This window comes from Lactuca serriola, chromosome 2 (assembly GCF_051521515.1).
Source record: "Lactuca serriola cultivar US96UC23 chromosome 2, Lser_US96UC23_V15, whole genome shotgun sequence".
NCBI lineage: Eukaryota > Viridiplantae > Streptophyta > Magnoliopsida > Asterales > Asteraceae > Lactuca > Lactuca serriola.
The window spans coordinates 113,010,856-113,020,108 of NC_136409.1; positions in this window are offsets into that span (position 1 = coordinate 113,010,856).

Here is a 9,253-nt window from a genome sequence, read left to right on the forward strand (position 1 = left end):
TGGTTAACCAGCACACTAAATGGGTCTAAGCAAAGGTAGCAAAGGGTGACTCAATGTTTGTCATAGTTCGGTGGAGCGTGTGTGGTTTACCGGCACATCGAATAGGTGACTGTAACATGTGAGGGCACCATGTAGTTTGCATGGTTATTCACACCCGCTTTGTGATCCTCGGCATCCCAGTCACAAAAAAGAGGGGCATATCAAGATTTAAACATGCCATTGAAATGTTCAATGAATCTCAAAGGATCTAGGAGTTTTCAATACATTTAAAACTTAATCTATTTTTTTGTTTTTCATGGTGGAAAATTAGTGAATTGTCATTCACTTACCTTCAAATGTTCTGCAATTAGGGTTACGACATCCCTCTCCTGAGTTGTGGAACATTGTGTTGGGTCCTAGCCTTAATATCTCATTTGGGTGATTTATTAAGGACTCAATCTATCAACTAACTTGAATTTGTTTTCTCCCGTTTTGTAGATGTCAAAGTACGACAACTATGGTCTTCCCAAATCCCGTGGAACAAGCATTCCACGTGAAGATGATATTCCACGATTCGATCGAGGAACAAGAGATCATGCTTCACTTCCTCCTCCTCCTCCAATTATTCTCCCTAACCCACAAGTTCAAAGGCTTGAAAAGTTCAAGATCACTCAAGCCCTTTTGGCAAGTAAACATAAAGAAGGAAAGCCAGTGTGTGCACATGTCCTAGGGATGAAGTCACACATTGATAGGTTAAGAATGTTGGGATCCGTTGTCTGTGAGGAAATGGCTGTTGATTGGGTTCTTCAGTCACTTCCTAACTCATATAGTGAGTTCGTAAGAGAGTACTATATGATGAACTACGACGTGACCCTTATAGATCTCACCTATATGCTTATTGTTGCTGAATCAACAATGATTTGGCGCAATAGAAAAGCAAAGTTGATTGGTGAATCTGCCTTCGAGACCTCTATGGATATAGACAATGGCAACGAAAGACATGCTATGATCGAAAAGTTTGATCACAAGAGAAAGACAATGTCTGAAGTAGTTCCATGTCATGTTCCAAAAGAGTCAATTTGCTTTTATTGCCAAGAGAAAGGGCATTGGAGACGAAGCTGCCCTATTTACCTAAGAGATCTAAGAGATGGGAGAGTCAAAACGTATGGCTTTTCTTTAGGTAAAATCCATTTACTAACTCTTTTAAGCTTCTATTCTAGATTCTTAATACATAATGTTACAATTGATGTTTTGTAGGATCGAAGAAAAGAAAGGGAGCTTAAGGGAAGAAGTGAGCAAAATCTAACCGTAAAGGAATGGATTTCGATCGCATTTCTTGAAGATTAGATTCTTGAGCTACTACTTAGAGTTAGAATTAGATTGCTAAGAAAGATGTATTAGCATAAGTTTTCAAATGAGTTGCATTGTAAGGACAAAATTTTTCCGCAATAAAATAAAATTTTGATTTTAAATTTTATTTATTTATCCTTACAATGGCGTGTATGAAAAATTGATGTTAAAATGGTTCTATTATTAGCAATAATGGATTTGGTTCTTATTATGTTATTTATGGAAAGTCGAGAATTTACCAAATAGGGAGAGTTTGTCATCGCCCAAGTTTCAATTGGACAGAAACTTGGAATCATGCAACGTGGATGCACGATGAATGAGAAATTCCGTATTTGGAAATTAGACTAATTCATTGACAAAGTGTCAAGTGAAGGACTAGGAGATCAAGTACACAAAGTTGTGTGATCAAAGTCCACCATAAGAGTAACGAGATATTCGTCATGATTTACTAAAGGTTTAGTAAATATGATTATACTTATAAGATTAAGTGTAATTCTGAATTGATTGAAAATGTTTAAATCAATAGTAGAACGAATAACAAGAATCAAGTAGGCAGAAAGATAAAAGTTTCACCATTCTATAAAGAAGGGAGAGTACCTTTTATGCTTTATGATAGGTCTTAATGATTAAGAACCATATCTCAATTGATCCTCTAAGTGAGTCTTGGTACAATTGTATGTCCAAGAAGAGGAATCAAAGATTGAAGAAATGGTCAAATCAAGAAGTCAATCATACTTCGTTCCAAAACAAGTCTTAGAGTTAAGATTGTGACAATGAGTGAAAAGTATTAAGAAGGTTTAAAACATTCATTAAATGTGGTAAGTTGTGATGTCTTAGATAAGATAAAGATCAACTAGGACCAATTTATGAGGAGTTTTGATAAAAACTACACTAACTCTTGAATATTTGTTTGTCAGAGTCAGTGGGAGTCTTAATGGTCTTGAAAGGTCTCAAGAACAAATCAAATAAACCTTATCGATCATCACTAGCACACGAGTTAAGGTTTACAACCTATCGTGATGACATTATTTTGATTCTGTGCCAATCCAATCGAGTTAATTATGCATGAGAGTTGTATGAGTTCTCATTTTGAACGCATAAAAGGCAAAGCACCTTAATCAATGAAAGGTACATTGATAAGAAAAGGTGAGCTACTTAACTACTTGGAAGACATGGTGGGCAGCTGTGCTACCATAAGGCAAGAAATCAAGATTAAGAATGTTCGGTCCATATGAGTTTGAATTTGTCGTAAACTTTAGTGTTAACAAATTCACATGGAACACATACACCGCTCAAATCTAAGTGTCATAAGATTTCCTCCTTCATGAAAATGTTTGTGAAGAAATACTTTCACTAAGAGAGATTTTAAGAAGATAGTGATTGTAAAATTGCATTCTCAAATTCAATCATGGTTACGGCATCTCTTTCCATAATTTGAATTGTGAGGTTTGGCAATTAGTCTTAATTGTTTAGACACACATATGAACTATCGAAGGCAAAGGTGTATAAGTTCAAGAAGCCTTGATAAAAGATTATCAAAGCACTAAGTATTAGAAACATAAACTTAAGAAATTCAATTAACATTGTTTTTCTGAAAGTTAAGATGTTTATGAATACATGTCGAAGCTAGTGGGAGCATAAGTGTTATGTTTTATAATAATCATCATGATAGTGAGAGCATAAATGTTATGATTGTATGATTATTAAGGAAAGTATTGCAAGTTGGCAATATTAATTATAGAAAACAAAAGTCATTCTTTGCAAAGTTGTAAGGATGGAATAGTTGTTTTGCTATAATTAACGGAGAGAATATTATGCTTCATTTCAAATCTAAAGGTTTAGGTTGAGAAATGTTAATAGATTTAGTCAAGGGGACATAGTGTGTTCTTAAAATTTCGATTATGATTACGGCATTCCTCTTCACAATTCGAAATTTTAAGAACATAGCAAATAAAACATTATGCGTCGTGTCCCATACGCTTCGGGTATAGGATCGATTGCAAATGCTTTGATATTTGACCATTCTAAAATTTTCCAAATGCCGAGCGCATTTAGAGGGAAAAGGGACTAGAATTGGTTTTGACTAAAACAATTAAACAACTATCAAAGGACAACCCAAAGTTCGACGAGGATTGGTCGCTTGTGAGTAGTTGGAAGTATAGTATTGGAAAATATGGAAATGTTTCCATATTGGATGGACCGTATCGACATCATTACGAATAGATAAGATTCTATTAAGAATGAGTTGTCATATGGAACATATGGAAGTGTGTCCATATTGGGAATTGAATATTGAGAAATCTATGACTAGATTAGAAACTTCTATGCAAAAGGATGTTCAAAGAATGTACTTTGAGTGAGAGACATCACGTCTATGGAATTGTCTTGTAACAATCTCCGATAGAGGACTTTGTAATATCATTGGCAATAGTCTGTGTGACTTTGGTGCAGTGACATTACGAAAGGATAGTTGCATAGAATGTTAGAATCTAGCATATTCTATAAGTAGCAAGAATTTGATATTCTTTGACTTATGAAAAACGGATTTGGAGTTGTGAAATGAGAAGGATTGGAAATGTGTTCAATGTGATCTATTTCACAAATTAAGAACCATAGGTAAACATTGTGTGCATGCTAGGAGCATGGGACAAGTGTTGGAATTCAAGTAAGAAGTTGATTAACCGAAACGACAAATAATGAGTAATCGATATGGTGATAAATAAAAGGTGTTTTATTTATACTCAAAGGTTTGAGGCCATATGGGATTAGTATTATTCTTGTGTTTCACTTTGCATGATTTGACTTCCAGAATAATTGAGGTTATTAAGAATAATCGAATTATTCGAACGGGCCGCAGTCGTTCATATGTTGGAAGTAGATATGAATGAAGATTGTCGTGAATTGGTGTGTGGATTGTCTAAAGAGCATTAGACATAAGCAAATGTTTGCTGCAACGTTCATGAGTGCTTATGAATATGATTTGAGCATTGGATTAAACCCACGCTCACTTGGATCACTCCATGAAATTGTATCACGAGTGATTGGTGAGACGATAACATCTTATATTCTTGAAACCGAGATGTGTGAGTTGTATCTTGCGAATCGGTTGCACATTGATAATATGTAAACGCACTAGTAACTTGGTGTTATAAAACATATTGTTGTGTGTGATTCGGTGCGTGAGTGCAAGCGAGCATTGTATCAAAGTTTATCCATTCCTTTTATTCAAAGTAGGATAAAAGCGATATCTTTTGGGCCCCTCGATGATTTAGTGATGACAAACGTAAATGCTCGGCCGGGCTAGGGCTAATTTGATTTGTTCAATTAGTCTGTCGTCATAAATCAGAAATCGAGAAGTAGTACAAAGAGAATGATTTGAAATCATATCTCATATGATATCTAGAATGGAGGAATATATGATCCCTTATCTAAGGACACACGTATCTGATAGGATCAGAGTTGACAGCGGCTTTGGAAAGCTACGATTGCAAATCGGGATCCGAAGTCATACGCAGAATAGTTGTTAGACTTATCCAAGTGGGAGACTGTTGGATTAGTGTCTAAGTGCATAACTATTTTGGTATGTACTTGACCCGATGGTGCATGGTCCTTTTGGGTTGCCTTCACCAAAGCAACTTGATAGGATGAATTATGGAGAGAAAGGATTAAATATGATTTATTAATATATTATGGGAATAATATATTAAAGGAGAAATCATATTGTTTAATTAATATTAGTCAAGAATTAATTAGTAATTAGTTTTGTGACTAAAAGAGATTAATTAAACTTAAGGGACTGGAATTGTAATTATAAGATAATTGCAATTTGGGCCATGGATTGCCTTTTATTATAAGGTGGACGAATTCTATGGGGGAAGCCCATATGAAGTCGTCCAAGGCTTTAAGAAAGGTCTCCATGGGTTGCTTAGGGCTTAAGCAACCAAATTAGGGTTTCCTTGTTAGATAACCCTAATAGCCTTACTATATATAAGACCCTTATGACTAAAAAACGTGGGGAACCTCTTTTCTAGGGTTAGAACACGTTTTGGGCAGCCTCCATCCTCTCTCCTCTTCATCCTCTTGCTTATGGTGTTTGTGAACCATTAGAGGAGTGACACTTGTGACTCTAAGCCTTCCAAAGTCAATTCAAGGAGGAATTGGGATTGTTATTGCTACATAACAATCAAGGTAACACTATAAACTTATTCTAATATCTAATATGATTACTTGTATGCTAGAATTAGGGTTTATAGTCTTGGATTCAAAAGCATGTACAATAGAGAAACCTAGATCCAAGCATTAGGGTTTGTATGAGCACATAGGATGTCTTATGACCAAAACCCATCAAAATTACACTCTACAACTTTAATTTAGACTCCGTCGGCTAATTTTAAATTCATTTTTAATATTATAGTTTTAACAGGCCGGGAAAGGAAAAGTCCGTTAAAAATTCATAACTTCTTCATCCAACGTCCGTTTCCATCTATCTTTTTACTGTTGAACTACTATTGACGAGATCTTCGATTCTTGTTTAGGTTGTATCTGCTAAAAGTTGTTCGATCCAAAATTTGAATTTCGAGCTGAATACTACTCCGCCGATTTAAAAAAATCATAACTTCCTCATACGAAGTCAGATTTGGACGTTCGTTTTATGAAAGTTCTAGGTTTAAAGAATGCTACAACTTGCGTTTAGATCACAAAGGGCAAAAAGTTGTTTTTCGTAAATCCACTTTTTACGTCATACGGCGTCGTGTCAGTTCTGTCGCGAAACTTCAATAAGTCATAACTTCTTCGTTATAACTCAGATTTCGATCAGGTTTTTGCGTAAAAGTTCCTGAAGAGATAATTTACGACTTTTAATAACATTATTTTTACTTATTTCCAACTTAAATTTTTACATTTTCATTAATTTCAATATTTGACTTTCGATTGGAAATCTCATAAGAGTTCTCACCACTTTCTAAATAATTCTAAACATAGTATTACTTCAATTCTCGTAAAATGTAATGCCAGCATTTCCAGGCTATGCATTATTGTTGATGTAATAGTCTAGGTTAACCCTTGTAACTTTTTTTGAAGTATTAATGATGAAATATTTGAGTATTATGTGAATTATTTCTTTATTCTCTTAATTATTATAATTTAATGAATTAAGAATAAAATAAGCGTCAAAATTAAAGTGCGAGATAAGCCCGATATTGATGCACGCACATGTAGTGGTTGAAACGAGGTTTCCGAAAATATAAAGAATGCTGAAATCCGAGTTATAACGAAGAAGTTATGACCTGTCGAAGTTTCGTGACAGAACCGACGACGCAGAATGACGTAAAAAGTGAAATTTACGTTAGAAATATATTTAGCCTTAGTGATCTAAACAAAAGTCGTAGTATATGTTAAACCGAGAGTGTTCATAAAAAGAACGCCAAAATCCGACTTCGTATGAGTAAGTTATGATTTTTCGAAGTTTCGACTTAGCAGTATGCATCCCGAATACTCGATTTGAGATCGAGTAGTTTTTAGCCAAAACAATCAAAACAAGAATAGAAGATCTCGTCGATAGTAATCCAACGGTAAAAAGACAGATGAAAACGGACGTCGGATGAAGAAGTTATGAATTTATAACAGAGTTTTCCTGTCCCGGCCTACTAAAAATAATATAATAAAAATAAAGTCAAAATTAGCCAACGGAGTCTAAATGAAAGTTTTAGAGCATAATCTCACCTACACGTGGATATAGAGAAAGTGGAAAATAGAGCTCGTATGCGAAAGTTATGAATTTTTGAAGATCGTGGGACGCATACCAAAGCTTATCCGAAGAGTACGCCTAGCGTAACCAAGATTACGCCCAACGTACTGAGTACGCCGAATGTACATGGAAATTACGCCCAACGTAATACCAGACCCAACAGCCTATAAATAGAAACCGAGATCAGCCATTTTCTTTGCTCATTTTCTTTCTTTCTCTCTAGTTTTTGCCTCAATTTGCGTGCCAATTATATCCCGAAGCCCCGTTATCATTCCCGAGCCCCGAAGCAAGTTTCGAAACCCCGAGGATCCCGAGAAGTGAGATTCCCGAGCTGAAGCTCTTCCCGCGAGAAGCCGGTTTTTGTGAAGATCTTCCAGATCTACCGAAGAATACTACTTTTACAAGCTACAGTGTTGTCCGATCATCTTCTGTTCAAGTGAGTGTATAGTCACTTTCATCTTACACATAGATATGAAGTATTTTATAAAATACTTGCTATGTGTATATATATTGTTTTTTATACATGTGAGTGTGTGGTTACTTTCTTCTAACACACAAATATGAAGTATTTTCTTTGAAATACGTGTTATGTGTTTATACATTATTTGTTTATTTGAAATAAGTGTTGAATAAATGTTTTATACAAATTTCAAACCGTATATGTATTTTTATCTACAAAAGTTTTGGGTAAAGCATGGGTAGATAGTTGATGTGTGTTAAAATGAAGAGAGGCCTGGATGTTGTTGTTTTTGATTCAGTCATATAGCGGAGTTTAGATGACGACGACAAACTTTTCTAGACAGTCCTGTGAAACACTAGCAGTTTCACCACTTGTAGGTGTTAATGAACTTGGGTGTTCATTCGCTGTACTCCATCCCCCCATGGTTGCTTTATTTGACATATATTGTTGGAAAACCCCCGAAGCATGTGTTGTCGCCCGATGAAATATGCTTAGATTAGGTCCCTTGAGAAAAGTGTTTAGGGACGTAAAGTGAGGATAACGGGAATGGGTAATTGGGTTTTTGTTGGTTGATGAAATTAATATAATTATTTATTATGGGTTGAAAACCCTATATGCTCACCAGGCTCCCAAGCCTGACCCACTTAGTTTCTTTGTATTACAGGAAGTGGCGCGAGGGCATAAGATGGATGAAACATCAAGTTGTTTTGTTTACAAGTCTGTATATGTATATATTTGTTGAATGACTTGTAATGTTATCGTTTATGGTTTATGGTCTGTATCGGAACATGACATCCCAGTTTTTGATTACGAAATGAAATTATATTTCTTCATGAATTGTTTTGATAAAAATCTATTTTATCATGTTTTGTTTTTGGGAACAAATTCCACATCTCTTTTAAAATCAAAAGGATTTAGTATGAAAATGTTTAAAAAGCATAAATGAAACCAGACTTTTCTGGCCGAGATTTTGGGGATGTCACAGTTGGTATCAGAGCATTAGTTTAAGTGAACTAGGAATTTGTAGGATTTCTAGACTTAAACTTAGAATGCTAAGCGAAATTGTAAGATGCGTGTCTGTTATATTTTAGACACGAGCACTAGTTTATTTTAGGAAAATTGCCTAAAATGCTTTTATGTGATAAATGCTATATGTTTTCCGTATATGATATTATTTGTTCGGATCTATGGTTTGTTGCCAACCAGATCGGGAAAACTTATGTGTTTAGGATTCTAAGCATATGTATACAATATTAGAACTAGCATGTAAACATTTCAGAGTGATAAGGATGATTTGAATATCTATCATGAATGAGGATCTATATTCACCTTATTTGGTGTGTAGATCAAAAATGGTAAGAACTAGAAGTGGTGTTGGAAATGTAGATGAAAACAGGAATCAACCACCAGTGATTGAGCGAGTACCTATAGTAGCAGCAGCACCTGAGCCAATAACAGTGGTTGGGGTACAATTGATGATTAAGACGATGTTGGATCGTCAAATGGATGAAACTAGACGTTTGCTTCAGCAAAATCGTGAAGAACTTTCTATGCCTGTTGAACAGCCGGAATTAAACGAGGGGCAGTCTGAAGGAGAGAACTTTAGTGGGATAATTGGTCAGGACAACCCACCGATAGTTCGACAAAACAACCAAGATGGAGGACATAATGGATTGGGATGCAAGTAAAAGGACTTTTTGACTTGCAAGCCATCGACC